Here is a 14,475-nt window from a genome sequence, read left to right on the forward strand (position 1 = left end):
GACGAGGGGGCTAGGGGCTTCCAGGAGCCGCGTGCCATCGCCTGCATCTTGGGTGGAGCTCAAGCCCCAGCCTCACAGCGTATCTTCAAGCAGTTTTCTCGTGAGGTGAATGCAGTCCTACCCAAGCTCGAGGCCACACGCCCCCTCAGGTGGTCCCAATGCGCCATCACATTCAGCTCAGCAGACCAACTCAAGTGCGCGGCTACTGCCGGCATCCTCCCGATGCTTTGTTCACCTATCATCAGCAACGTGCAAGTCACCAAGACCCTCATCGACGGCGGTGCAGGACTCAACGTCCTGTCTGTCGAGACGTTCGACAGTCTCCGAGTGCCAGATGATCAGCTTCAGCCCACCGAGCCTTTCTCAGGAGTGACCGACGGCTCCACCACGCCGATCGGTCAGGTCCACCTCCCAATCACCTTCTGACAGCGCAACAACTACAGCACCGAGCTCATTGACTTCGACGTCGCCCACATCCGTTTGCCATACAATGTCATCCTCGGGGATCCGGCCATGGCCAAGTTCATGGCCATGACGCACCACGGCCACAATGTCCTCAAGATGCCAGGAAGCGGCGGGATCATCACAGTCCCCTGCGAATAAAGAGATGTGCTATGCTCCCTCGAGCGCGCCTTCCAAGAAGCATCAATCGAAGACCCCAGCAACAATGCAGCTCGGTACCCTCCTGAGGTCGTCCCCAAGAAGAAGAAGAAGCAACTCCGTGCCGGACCTCGGGAGGGCAACGCCGCAGGTGGCGCCTCGTCAAGATCAGCGCCCACACCTGGGGCGTCTCCCTCTATCGCATAGGAAGGCGCGCCCGGCGTCCTCCTCGGGAAGGGCTCGAGGGCTCTCTTTTGGAGGGCCTTAGACCTTGCCAACGTCACGAGGGAGGCGCTCGGGCACCACTTGAAGGCATGTTTCGCGGCATGTCTCCTTCAGGAGGACACTGGGCAAGGAGCACCCGGCGCTCAGGAGTTCATCACCAAGGTATCACAGGAGCTTCAGGAAGCAAGAGCAATACGAGGAGACCGCCGCCCACCTGGCGCTGCTCCCCATCCAGGCGAGGGTGGTGAGCTACGCGTCTGCATCGACATACCAGGGCTCAACCTGATAGAGGCTAAGGTGTCCTGATGTTTCGATGAGATGGTGGCTATCGTTTTCTGTGGGAGTCGACCTTGACGATCCGACTACGAACGTGCGAGACGTCGCGCCTTAGCAATCGCTAAACCAACTTCCGAGGGGTTATTGACCACGCCGGAGCACGATCAACCTGACCACGAGGGCCTGTTTCCTGCGAGCAAACGAAGAACAAGCAAGAAACTGAGATTGCAATCTGGATATTGCGAATATAAGATGAAAGCTTTATTGATCAAGGTGGGGTTCTGTGACGTCTTGGTCTGGTCGTTGGACACAAACGAAGTACGTGAAGTTGCAGCTATGGCGAACTTTTAATCTAAACAAAACCCAAAGTCTAAACGACGCCCTAAGGGCTGTATATATGGAGGAAGAGAGGGGAATTTCGTGGCCCTTGAGGGTGGGGTCCGAAACCAACCCTAACTCTTGTTTCCCCACACATACGGACTCTAAAAATAGCCTATACTTAAGTATTTCGAAATTACATGGGCCTGGCCCATTAATAAGGTGACGCAGCACCTAGAATAGCCTATGGACGAATATTATGAAGTGGCATCTTGTATATTTCGTCCATGGCTTCATGCACTCCTTATGGCGGCTTCAAAGTCCTGAAATCATCACTTGTAACTCTGTTCTTGATCCCCTTGCGCATGCCATCAACTTCCATGCGTGTTCTTGCTCCAATGTTCATCCTTCTCCAAGCTAGGCCCTTCATTTGAAAGCAAAACAAATGTATCCAATTTAGGCAGCATCATAATCTCATGAACATTAGAATCATTACCAAGAAACGAAAGTACCTGGTAATTTAATTGGCGTGCGCGAGCTCTAGTAATTGGTCCAGTATATGTAACAGTAGGGGCTGTGGGTGTAACAATGGTATTGATGTCCTCATCATCCTCCCCTTCTTGAAATGAAGTCGTCCTCGACGGAAGCTCATCTTCCTCACCCAAATAAGGCTTCAAATCTGCAATTTAAAAGTGGGACTAACCCCAAAATCTGCAGGTAGCTCAAGTTTATATGCATTATCATTTATTTTCTCTAAAACCTTAAAAGGACCATCAGCACGTGGCATTAGCTTTGATTTGCGCAGATTAGGAAATCTATCTTTACGCAAATGTAACCAAACAAGATCTCCAGGTGCAAACACAACATGTTTTCTACCCTTATCTCCAGCAAGTTTATATTTAGCATTCATACGCTCAATGTTTTCCTTAGTTAACTCATGCATTTTTAAAATCAATTCAGAACGTTCTTTAGCATCAAAATTAACCTTCTCGAAGATGGAAGAGGCAACAAATCAATAGGTGCACGAGGTAGGAAACCATACACAATTTCAAAAGGGCACATCTTAGTAGTAGAATGCAATGAACGATTATAAGCAAATTCAATATGAGGCAAGCATTCTTCCCACATTTTCTTGTTATTCTTCAAAACAGCCCTAAGCATAGTAGACAATGTTCTATTGACTACTCAGTTTGTCCATCAGTTTGGGGGTGACAAGTAGTACTAAAAAGCAGCTTAGTCCCCAACTTAGCCCATAAACATCTCCAAAAGTGGCTAAGAAATTTAGTATCACGATCTGAAACAATAGTATTTGGCACACCATGTAAGCGAATAATTTCACGAAAGAACAAATCAGCAACATTAACAGCATCATCGCTTTTATGACATGGTATAAAGTGTGCCATTTTCGAGAACCTATCCACGACAACAAATATGCTATCCCTCCCCTTCTTTGTTCGAGGTAAACCTAAAACAAAGTCCATAGATATATCCTCCCAAGGAACACTAGGTACAGGCAAAGGCATATATAAACCATGAGGATTGAGTCGTGACTTAGCTCTTTGACATGTAGTGCAGCGAGCAACAAAACGCTCAACATCCCGTCTCATCTTTGGCCAAAAGAAATGTGTAGCAAGTATATCCTCCGTCTTCTTGACGCCAAAGTGTCCCATTAATCCTCCTCCATGCGCCTCCTGCAACAACAAAAGACGAACGGAGCTAGCTGGAATGCATAGCTTGTTAGCACGAAACACAAATCCATCGTTAAGAATGAACTTGTTCCAAGTTCTCCCTTCCTTACAATTCTGCAATACATCTTTAAATTCAGCATCATGAACATATTGATCTTTGATGGTCTCCAAACCAAATATTTTAAAGTCAAGTTGTGAAAGCATAGTATAACGACGAGACAAGGCATCAGCTAACATTTTCTTTACCCTTCTTGTGTTTAATGACATAAGGGAAAGTCTCAATGAATTCAACCCATTTAGCATGTCTACGGTTCATTGCTTGACTTTTAATGTGTTTCAAAGATTCATGATCAGAATGTATAACAAATTTCTTGGGCCATAAATAATGTTGCCATGTTTCTAAGGTCCGAACAAGAGCATATAATTCTTTATCATAAGTAGAATAGTTCAGACTAGGCCCACTCAATTTTTCAGAAAAGTATGCAACAGGTTTTCCATCTTGTAATAACACACCTCCTAATCCAATTCCACTAGCATCACATTCAAGCTCAAAAGTCTTATTGAAATCAGGAAGTTGGAGTAAAGGAGCATGTGTCAACTTATCTTTCAATACCGTGAAGGCTTCTTCCTGTGCGGTACCCCAAACAAAAGGCACATCCTTCTTTGTAAGCTCGTTGAGAGGTGCAGCAATGGTGTTGAAATCTCTCACAAAATGCCTATAGAAACCAGCGAGGCCAAGGAAACTCCTCACTTGTGTGACCGTTTTGGGCTGCGGCCAACTCTCAATAGCTTCAATCTTGGCTTTATCAACTTCAATTCCCTGTGGAGTAACAACATAGCCAAGAAAAGATACTCGGTCGGTGCAAAAGGTGCACTTTCCAAGGTTTCCAAACAAACGTGCATCACGTAGAGCAATAAAAACAGCACGTAAATGTTCCAAATGTTCCTCCAAAGATTTGCTATAAATCAATATGTCATCAAAGTAAACTACCACAAATCGTCCAATGAAAGCACGTAAAACTTCGTCCATTAACCTCATGAAAGTACTAGGTGAATTAGTTAACCCAAAAGGCATGACTAACCACTCATATAATCCAAACTTAGTTTTAAATGCTGTTTTCCATTCATCACCCAATTTCATACAAATTTGATGGTATCCACTACGCAAATCAACTTCTGAGAATATTGTAGAGCCACTCAATTCATCAAGCATATCATCTAGCCTAGGAATAGGATGACGATAACGAATAGTAATATTATTAATGCCTCTACAATCAACGCACATACGCGACGTACCATCCTTTTTCGGCACTAAAATGATAGGAACAGCACAAGGACTAAGGGATTCGCGTATATAACCTTTGTCGAGCAGTTCTTGTACTTGACGCATAATCTCCTTCGTCTCCTCTGGATTGGTACGGTATGGTGCACGGTTGGGTAGCGAAGCACCGGGAATTAAGTCAATTTGATGCTCAATCCCTCGAATAGGTGGTAATCCCGGTGGCACGTCTTGTGGAAAGACGTCAGCGAACTCCTGCAAAATGTTAGTGACAGCAGGGGGCAAAGAGGAAGGCACGTCCTCGAATGAAAATAATGCCTCTTTGCACACAAAAGCATAGCAAACAGATTTGCTAAAATCTAGCTCATCAATATCAGATTTGGTGGCAAGTAAACATGCACTTTTCAATTTAATTTCAGAAACAACAGTAGATGGTTTATTATTAGGCTTCATTTGGTGCTCAAATTCTTTTGCCACAATCTGATTTTCACTCTTATTTGTCTCCTGTTTTGCTTTATTAGCTCTATTAATATCATCTTTCAAAATGGAATCAGGAGTCATAGGAAGCAAAGTAATATTTTTATCGTTATGAACAAGAGTATACTGATTGTTTCTACCATGGTGTACAGAATTTTTATCAAATTGCCATGGTCTGCCAAGTAATAAGGAACATGCTTGCATAGGTACCACATCACAATCAACATAATCAGCATATGTAGAGATACTAAAATGCACACGAACAGTACGTGTTACCTTAACCTTGCCGCTGTTGTTGAACCATTGGATGTAGTAAGGATGTGGATGTGGTCTTGTGGTGAGAGATAGCTTCTCCACCATCTCCATGCGAACCAAGTTATTGCAGCTCCCTCCATCTATGATCACGCGAACAGAACGTTCCTTCACAACTCCCTTTGTATGGAACAAATTATGCCTCTAATTTTGCTCAGCTTGTGTAACCTGCACACTCAAAACACGTTGAGCAACTAAACATTCATACCTATCAGCATCTTCAGGAGCCATGTATTGCGTCTCATGATCAGAATCGTCTCCACCGTGTTCTTCACGTGTAATAAGAGCCAAAGTCTCCTCATCATAGTCACTAGCGGACTCATACCCACCATCCTCAGTAACAATCATCACACGCTTAGATGGGCATTCTCTCGCATAATGACCTCCACCCTTGCAACGTCGACAAATAATATCATGTGTTTGCCCTGTTGATGCCATGGATGAAGAAGAGCTCTTTGCAGGCCCAGAAGGTGTGCTCTTGGCAGATAGTGGTGATTGTGCCTGCTTTATTGTATCACGGTTGGAGGTGGCAGCCGACGGAGGCGCCGGTGTAGCAGAACGTGTGGAAGTAGATGATGCACGTGGTGTCCATGATGAAGGTCGACCTGCAGAAAAGTTAGTCCGCGCCAATGCCTGTCGATCCTGCACTTCACGTTCAGCTTTACAAGCAAGATGGAATAAACGAGTGATATTAGTATACTCCTTATACTCTAGAATCGTCTGAATCTCTCTATTTAATCCACCCATAAAACGTGCAAGCATAGCTTCATTCTCCTCAACAATACCACATCTAATCATGCCAGTTTGTAATTCCTGATAATATTCTTCTACAAAAAAATTTCCCTGTCTTAAGCGCTGCAATTTTTGAAGTAATTCACGTTGATAATATGGTGGAACCCAACGAGTACGCATAGCAGTTTTCAAAGCAGCCCGAGTAGCCGGAATAGGATATAATCTACAATGCTCAGACCACCAAACACATGCAAAACTAGTGAATGCACAAACAGCAGCAGGAACACGTCTCTCCTCGGGATATTGTAAACATGTAAATCGTTGTTCAGTTCCTAACTCCCAAGTAAGATATATATCAGGAACATATCTACCCTCAAATGGTGGAATATTCAATTTTAGTTTAGGGAGATGGTCATGATCTCGTACCTGAGGGTGAACCCTACCATTGCCATTATTTGCATGTGGACGACCTGATGGTTGCTGTGCTGGTGGTGGCACGTAGTTCTGATTTTGATCAACCTCATCCTCATAATCTCCCACATAATCATCCTCCTCCACATCAGCAGTAGGAGCCACAGAAGTATCAACAGCAGCACCAGCAGTTTGGCCCGACTGAAGAGGGACACGGCTCGCTCGGCGGAGGGCTGTTTCCCGACGTGGAGGTAGTCGATGTTGTTGCTGTTGTTGCAGAGGTGCGGCAGGAGCAGCCGGTGGTGGTGGTGGAAAACGCGAAAGCAATTCAGCAAACTTGTTATCGAGCTTTGTTTCAAACGTCTTCTCCATGCCATCTATCTTCTCCATGGCCGCTTCAAATCTGTTTATCACATCTTGCACCTGTCCACTCATCATTTGCTGAAACGTATCATGAAGCTCCTTGTTCGTCAAGTTCTCCCAGTCAGTCTCGTCGACTTGTGATCCTGGCATGGTTAGCAGTAATAGAAACACACAAGAATATGATCCTACAGACTACTAACAAGTGGTGGTGGTGGTGGGTGTCACAAATCCGTCAAGCAAATCTCAAATTCTTACCAGTTCTTACCCAGTAGCAGACGGTGATCGGCAACCATTGTAGTCAAAACTCTCAAAAGCTTGGATAGAGCGATTGCCAGGGAGAGTCAAACGCACGACGTAGATGTATGTGGAGCTGGGAAGGCTTATAGTATGGTAGCAAAAAGGGTCAGCAATAATCAATTCAGAGAGGCAAAGTTGAATAAACGCTCAACGACGGTACTGTGATGGTCCTAGGCTAGACCGTGCTAGAGACGCGAGCCTAGAACACTAACAAAATCATGGCGCTGCACGTAAATAAGGGAAAAGCACACTCTGGAACTCTTCTTTTTTTGCTCTTTTTTTGCGCTCCTCTTTTTTTTTTGCGAAAAATCACTATAATGGCGAGTGTCTCAAAACTCTTCCCTCGTCAAACTGATAGGATGGGCACGAAATTTTTTTTTCACTTTTTTTCGGAAATCAGGGCAGCGACGACAAAAAAGTGCGAAAAAAAATCACTATGATGGCACATGGCTCAAAAGACTCAGAAAAGCCTAAAAATAGGATAGGGAAAAAAATTTGCCCGTGAAAATTTTGGCCTAAAAACTGCCCGGGGGTCTCCAGACTCTTTTTTTTTCGAGACCTACACACGCAAGGAAACACGAATCAGAATTTAGATTGATCTCAAGAACAAACCTAATATGAGAAGAACTCGGATTAGTGGTGGATATATGGTTGTGGTATATGGCAGCGGTGGTGGTATATGGTAGCGGTGGTGGTATATGGATACAGATTGGTGGTGGTATATGGATACGGATTGGTGGTGGTATATGGATATGGATTCAGAGCGGTGGCGGATAAGCAAAAGTGGTAGATGGGCGATGATGATGGTGCGGCGGCGGCGTGACAACTTATGACCAGAACTCGAAACTCTAAAAGACTAGACTCTAAGACCAGCAACTTGACACGACGATGCAACCGCAAATTCAACAAAACAAAAACCCTAAAAAGATTATGCAAAGGCTCAGATTGGTTCGGATATGATGAACTAACCCTAATTTTTTTTCTGGCTTTTTCGTGGACTGTAGGTATGAAGAACAGACTCGATCTAATCTACGAAAAACTGTAAAATCTCACCGAGCAACCTGGAAATCTGATACCACTTGATAGAGGCTAAGGTGTCCCGATGTTTCGATGAGATGGTGGCTATCGTTTTTTGTGGGAGTCGACCTTGACGATCCAACTACGAACGGGCAAGACGTCGCGCCTTAGCAATCGCTAAACCAACTTCCGAGGCCGGAGCACGATCAACCTGACCACGAGGGTCTGTTTCCTGCGAGCAAACGAAGAACAAGCAAGAAACTGAGATTGCAATCGGGATATTGCGAATATAAGATGAAAGCTTTATTGATCAAGGTGGGGTTCTGTGACGTCTTGGTCTGGTCGTTGGACACAAACAAAGTACGCGAAGTTACAGCTATGGCGAACTTTTAATCTAAACAAAACCCAAAGTCTAAACGACGCCCTAAGGGCTGTATATATGGAGGAAGAGGGGGGGAATTTCGTGGCCCTTGAGGGTGGGGTCCGAAACCAACCCTAACTCTTGTTTCCCCACACATACGGACTCTAAAAATAGCCTATACTCAAGTATTTCGAAATTACATGGGCCTGGCCCATTAATAAGGTGACGCAGCACCTAGAATAGCCTATGGACGAATATTATGAAGTGGCATCTTGTATATTTCGTCCAAGGCTTCATGCACTCCTTATGGCGGCTTCAAAGTCCTGAAATCATCACTTGTAACTCCGTTCTTGATCCCCTTGCGCATGCCATCAACTCCATGCGTGTTCTTGCTCCAATGTTCATCCTTCTCCAAGCTAGGCCCTTCATTTGTAAGCAAAACAAATGTATCCAATTTAGGCAGCATCATAATCTCATGAACATTAGAATCATTACCAAGAAACAAAAGTACCTGGTAATTTAATTGGCGTGCGCGAGCTCTAGTAATTGGTCCAGTATATGTAACAGTAGGGGCTGTGGGTGTAACAATGGTATTGATGTCCTCATCACAACCGAGCCGCATCTCAGGAGCGCTTTTGGCCCTCACGTGTTGGGCGCTGAGAAGGTCCACCTCACAGCTACGTTCGCATGCCGTTTGGCCTGCCGAGTGTGGCCGCTGCCTTCCGGCGCAACCTGCGAGCATCATGGCGGGTCAGGAGGCCAGGCACCACGCAGTCCTGACGGAGATGGAGACGGTCCTCAAGGAACCGCCGGGACCCCCGGAGCCTCCTGAGGCTCAGGGCCCGGTGGCTCGTGAGGGGCAATCCCTTCGCCATGTACGTTCAGCTGCCTCAACACCCCTTCATCAACAGAACCAGGTTGTCTAACCACCTCGCAAGACCAAGACAGCGAACAAGAATCAAGACCAGGCGCAACCCGCCTCGAGGTAGGGCCTCGTGAGTCCCGCGCTGACTCACGAGTGCCCAGACACACCTCGTCTAGCCCTGTCGTGCAAGCCACGTGTCAGGGCGGGGCTGTACACGCCCCGGGGGCTCTCCGCAGTAAGGGGTCCCCTCCCACATACCGAAAGCGAATCGGCAATCACCACGGTGATCGGTGCCCTTCCTCGCGCTAACTTGTAGGAACTTCCTGAAGGCTACAGCAGGCGGTACCGCGGACTCTCCCTCTTTTCCCATGCGATTCGCTTGCGCGTTAAAAGGGGGGCTCCTGAGCATCGCGTCTCAGGAGCTCTTACTGGCTCTCCAGCCCTCACCCCCTGGCCTTGACCATGGCACACGACCTGGCATACCAGCGATGGCTGAGCTCGCTCGAGGGGCGGGACCTGAGGACGTAGAGCACCAAGAAGAACATGGAGAGGAGGGGGAGGCCCACACAGGTCTGACCTAGCTACTCAACAGCGGCCGACGCCCAAGCCTTGCGTCTCGCGAGGAACCAACCCCAGATTGCCAAGATAAGTTTCACGCTCAATCAACCGCTACAGCGCAGAGTTCTCATTTGTGTAGCCCCGCTGCGGCGACGTAGTCTCCCTCTCCTACCTCTCGGCGGTCGCTTGCGAGCCAAAGGGGACCTCCTGAGAATCGCGTCTCAGGGGCTCTTACTAGACCTCGGGCCGCTCACCTCCTGGCCTTGACCACGACACGCGACCTGGCATACCAGTGACGGCTGAAGCCTGCATGGGAACCGGGACCTGTCAGCATAGAGCACCACGCCGTCGCGAGGTTGGAAACGGGAAACTGAGCTGGAATGGAGCACGCACATGCACAATTTCATAATAAGGATAATGTCGACAAAGGATACTACAGACGCCTTACACGCCCCAGCGGGGTCCATTTCTTGATTCCTCGCAGGGAACAAAAGGAAAGAACTTAGGGAATCCTAACTACACGTGATGAGGACATCAATACCATTGTTACACCCACAGCCCCTGCAGCTATACATACTGGACCAATTACTAGAGCTCGCGCACGCCAATTGAATTCTCAGGTACTTTCGTTTCTTGGTAACGATTCTAATGCTCATGAGAATATGATGCTGCCTAAATTGGATACATTTGTTTTGCTTACAAATGAAGGGCCTAGCTTGGACAAGAAAGATGAACCTTGGAGCAAGTTCAAGCATGGAAATGATGGCATGCGCAAGGGGAACAAGAACGGAGTTACAAGTGATGATTCTAGGACACTGAAGCCACCATAATGAGTGCATGAAGCATGGGATGAAATATACAAGATGCCACTTCATAAATTTCGTCCAGAGGCTATTTTAGGTGCTGCGTCACCTTATTATTGGGCCAGGCCCATGTATTTTCAAAGTACTTAAGTATAGGCTGTTTTTAGAGTCCATATGTGTGGGAAACAAGACTTAGGGTTGGTTTCGGACCCCTCCACCAAGGGCCACGAAATTCCCCCTCTATCCTCCATATATACAGCCCTTAGGGCATCGTTTAGACTTTGGGTTTTGTTTAGATTAAAAGTTCGCCATAGCTGCAACTTCGCGTACTTCGTTTGTGTCCAACGACCAGACCAAGACGTCACAGAACCCCACCTTGATCAATAAAGCTTTCATCTTATGTTCACAATATCCAGATTGCAATCTCAGTTTCTTGCTTGTTCTTCATTTGCTCGCAGGAAACAGACCCTCGTGGTCAGGTTGATCGTGCTCCGGCGTGGTCAATAACCCCTCGGAAGTTGGTTTAGCGATTGCTAAGGCGCGACGTCTCGCACGTTCGTAGTCGGATCGTCAAGGTCGACTCCCATAGAAATGATAGCCACCATCTCATCGAAACATCGGGACACCTTTGCCTCTATCAACACATGCCCCTGTGGATGACGCCATCATCAACAGTGGGCCACCAGAGGCCGGCGCCAACCTCATCCAGATCAGCGGCGTCGGCGGCCTGACGCTGATGAGGACATCAATACCATTGTTACACTCACAGCTGCTGCTGCTATACATACTGGACCAATTACTAGAGCTCGCGCACGCCAATTGAATTATCAGGTACTTTCGTTTCTTGGTAACGATTCTGCTCATGAGAATATGATGCTGCCTAAATTGGATACATTTGTTTTGCTTACAAATGAAGGGCCTAGCTTGGACAAGAAAGATGAACCTTGGAGCAAGTTCAAGCATGGAAATGATGGCATGCGCAAGGGGAACAAGAATGGAGTTACAAGTGATGATTCCAGGACTCTGAAGCCACCATAATGAGTGCATGAAGCAAGGGACGAAATATACAAGATGCCACTTCATAAATTTCGTCCAGAGGCTATTTTAGGTGCTGCGTCACCTTATTATTGGGTCAGGCCCATGTATTTTCGAAATACTTAAGTATAGGCTGTTTTTAGAGTCCGTCTGTGTGGGGAAACAAGAGTTAGGGTTGGTTTCGGACCACTCCTCCAAGGGCCACGAAATTCCCCCTCTCTCCTCCATATATACAGCCCTTAGGGCATCGTTTAGACTTTGGGTTTTGTTTAGACTAAAAGTTCGCCATAGCTGCAACTTCGCGTACTTCGTTTGTGTCCAACGACCAGACCAAGACGTCACAGAACCCCACCTTCATTAATAAAGCTTTCCTCTTTTATTCGCAATATCCAGATTGCAATCTCAGTTTCTTGCTTGTTCTTTGTTTGCTCGCAGGAAATAGACCCTCGTGGTCAGGTTGATCGTGCTCCGGCGTGGTCAATAACCCTTGCAAGTTGGTTTAGCGATTGCTAAGGCGCGACGTCTTCGCACGTTCGTAGTCGGATCGTCAAAGTCGACTCCCACAGAAAACAATATCTATCTCATCCAAACATCGGGACACCTTTGCCTCTATCAAGTGGTATCAGAGCTTCAGATTACTCGGTGAGATTTTACAGTTTTTCGTAGTTTAGATCGAGTCTGTTCTTCATACCTAGAGTCCACGAAAAAGCCACAAAAAAATTAGGGTTAGTTCACCATATCTGAACCAATCTGAGCCATTGCATAATATTTTTAGGGTTTTGTATTGTTGAGTTTGTGGTTGCATCGTCGTGTCTAGTTGCTGGTCTTAGTGTCTAGTCCTTTAGAGTTTCGAGTTCTATTCACAAGTAGTCACGCCGCCGCCGCATCATCATCATCACCGCTGCCATATACCACCATCATCGTCATCGCTGCCATATACCACCATCGTCATCACCGCTGCCATATACCACATATCCACCGCCATCACGCCAATCCGAGTCCACCTGCAACATACATCCGCCACCAGTCCGAGTTCCACCAGATTCATCGCCGCCACCAGTCCGAGTTCCACCAGATTCATCTCTGCGATTAGTCCTAGTCCGAGTCCAGTATTTTGTTACTCTATTTTGGATTTCCAGATCACGCGATACTCCGAGTCGTGATAGCGTAGGACTCCCGAACTTTCGTGCTACCCGCAGAAGAAAAATAGTTCCAAACTCCAAAAAAAACTAAGTCTGGAAAATTCTGGCTAGGCAGTTTTTGGACCATTTATAGAATTTTTCGAAAAAAAATTGTTGCGGAGCAAAAAAAAGAGGAAAAAACATGCAAAAAAGTGAAAAAAAAAGAAAAAAAATCAGAGCGTGATCCTCCTTTGTTTACGTGCAGCGTCATGATTTTGTTAGTGTTCTAGGCTTGCGTCTCTAGCATGGTCTAGCCTAGGACTAGCACAGTACCGTCGTTGAGCATTTATTCAACTTTGCATCTCTGAATTGATTATTGCTGGCCCTTTTTGCTACCATATTATAAGCCTTCCCAGCTCCACATACATCTACGTCATGCGTTTGACTCTACCTGGTAATCGCTCTATCCAAGCTTTGAGCGTTTTGACTACGACGGTTGCCGATCACCGCCTGCTGCTGGGTAAGAACTGGTAAGGATTTGAGATTTGGTTGATGGATTTGTGACACCACCACCACCTCTTGTTAGTAGTCTGTAGGATCATATTCTTGTGTGTTTCTATTGCTACTAACCAAGGCAGGATCACAAGCCGACGAGACTGACTGGGAGAACATGACGAATAAGGAGTTGCATGATAAATTTCAGCAAATGATGAGTGTACAGGTGCAAGATGTGCTAAAAAGATTTGAAGAGGCCATGGAGAAGATAGATGGCATGGATAAGACGTTCGAAACAAAGCTCGATAACAGGTTTAATGAATTGCTCGCGCGTCTTCCACCACCACCACCGGCTGCACCTAATGCACCTCTACAACAACAACAACAACAACAACAACAATGACGACTACCTCCACATAACGAAACATCCCTCCGCCGAGCGAGCCGTCTCCCTCTTGCACCTGGCCAAACTGTTGGTGCTGCTGTTGATACTTCTGTGGCTCCTGCTGCTGATGCGGAGGAGGATGATTTTGCGGGAGATTACGAGGATGAGGTTGATCAAAATCAGAACTACGTGCAACCACCAGCACCGCAACCACCAGGTCTTCCACATGCAAATAATGGCAGTGGTAGGGCTCACCTTCAGGTACGAGATCATGACCATCTCCCTAAATTGAAATTGAATATTCCACCATTTGAGGGTAGATATGTTCCTGATATATATCTTACTTGGGAGTTAGAAACTGAACAATGATTTACATGTTTACAATATCCAGAGGAGAGACGTGTTCTTGCTGCTGTTTGTGCATTCACTAGTTTTGCATGTGTTTGGTGGTCTGAGCATTGTAGATTATATCCTATTCCAGCTACTTGGGCTTCTTTGAAAACTGCTATGCGTACTCGTTGGGTTCCACCATATTATCAACGTGAATTACTTCAAAAATTGCAGTGTTTAAGACAAGGAAAAAATTATGTAGAAGAATATTATCAGGAATTACAAACTGGCATGATTAGATGTGGTATTGTTGAGGAGAATGAAGCTATGCTTGCACGTTTTATGGGTGGATTAAATAGAGAGATTCAGACCATTCTAGAGTATAAGGAGTATACTAATATCACTCATTTATTCCATCTTGCTTGTAAAGCTGAACGTGAAGTGCAGGATCGACAGGCATTGGCGCGAACTAACTTTTCTGGAGGTCGATCTTCATCATGGACACCACGTGCATCCTCTACTTCCAC

The sequence above is a fragment of the Triticum urartu genome, chromosome 4 (genome assembly GCF_003073215.2).
Source record: "Triticum urartu cultivar G1812 chromosome 4, Tu2.1, whole genome shotgun sequence".
In the NCBI taxonomy this organism is placed as follows: domain Eukaryota; kingdom Viridiplantae; phylum Streptophyta; class Magnoliopsida; order Poales; family Poaceae; genus Triticum; species Triticum urartu.